This window comes from Montipora foliosa, chromosome 2, assembly GCF_036669935.1.
Source record: "Montipora foliosa isolate CH-2021 chromosome 2, ASM3666993v2, whole genome shotgun sequence".
Taxonomy (NCBI): domain Eukaryota; kingdom Metazoa; phylum Cnidaria; class Anthozoa; order Scleractinia; family Acroporidae; genus Montipora; species Montipora foliosa.
In genome coordinates, this window is record NC_090870.1 from 28,633,346 (window position 1) to 28,634,790 (window position 1,445).

The window sequence follows — 1,445 nt, forward strand, 5'->3', positions numbered from 1 at the left end:
AAAATTTGAACATCGTCTTTCATTGCAGCTAAACCAAGGGTAATAATTCCTTTACGAATGGTTCGAACAGTCTTGGAGCATTATGTGTGGTGCTCGTCTGAAGGGACGCCACCGATCAACATATCATTGATGAACTCAACTACAACCTTGGCTTCTGGGAAGGGAATAGTGTGGAGCAAACTCAACCATGATGGTAACTATAGTTGCGTCGCTACCAATGGAGTTGGCACCGAATCAAAGACGTTTTACGTTTCTCTTATAGGTGAGATTATACTGACTTTATTTCCCTCCAAATGTGGTTACTTCATCATCACACGAAACAAAGCTGTAGCAATAAAGCGATGAATTACTTTCCAAGTCTAAAATGATTTTTTCATAACATTATTACCCCTAATCAGTAGTTTACAGCTATACGCAAATCATTTTCTTCCGAGTGGAACTGAATCCCCTTTTGTCGTTAGTACACTTTGCTTTATTCCGATTTCCACTTGTTTATAATCAGATGCTTCATTCGCACACGTACGAATCACAGCTCACTTTCATTTGAGACGAGAGCACCCAAACATGAAACACCAAAAACCTCCCCAGAATATAATCTTATAAAGTAATTTGGCCACTTAAGGTGGCTCAACCCAGTTTTAACAACTGAAAGAAACTTTCTTAGTAGAATGATTGACACTACAGCAATGTTATGGTACCATGTCAAACACCAATTATTGCTGAAAAAGATTCGGTCATTTTTGTGACGTAAAACGTTACCGTGGCAACAGCAAATCCCAGCAAAAACACCCCATATTTTGGCTTTAGTTGCTCATATTTCAAAAACGACTTCGGTAACCCCCATTTTTTATTTCTGAAATGTAATCAGCATGCCACAATAAAACGTTCTGCAAAGTTTAAAAAATTCTGTGGAGCGGAATTCAGAGCCACCTTAAATAATTGAAAATTTAAGGTAGCTCTAAATCCGGTCCACAGAATTTTTTTAAATTTTGCAGAGAGTTTCATCTTGACGTGCTAATCACCTTTGTGTAGTAAAAAGTTGGGGTCACTGAGTTCGTCTTTCAAATACGAGCAACTAAAGCCAAAATATAGGATGTTCTTGCGAGGATTTCCTGTTGTTGTAATAACCTCTTACGTCACAAAAATGACTGTATCTTGTTTAGCAATAAATGATGTTTCACATCGTATCATAACATTGGTGTTACGTGATAAAGTGTTGTAGTGTCAATCCTTCTAATAACAAGGTCTCTTGAAAGTGTTGAAACTGGTTTGAGTCGACTCAAGTCTTTAATACTATATTTTCCGAAGTGTGAAATTTAAATCAAATCCCATAAAAGCTGGGCTATTTCTTTACTATTTCACAAAGCTTTGATTATCTTTCACAGATTTTCGCGTTTGTGTGAATTTGTGTGACTGCCGCGGCATTACATCTTGGTGGTTTCAAT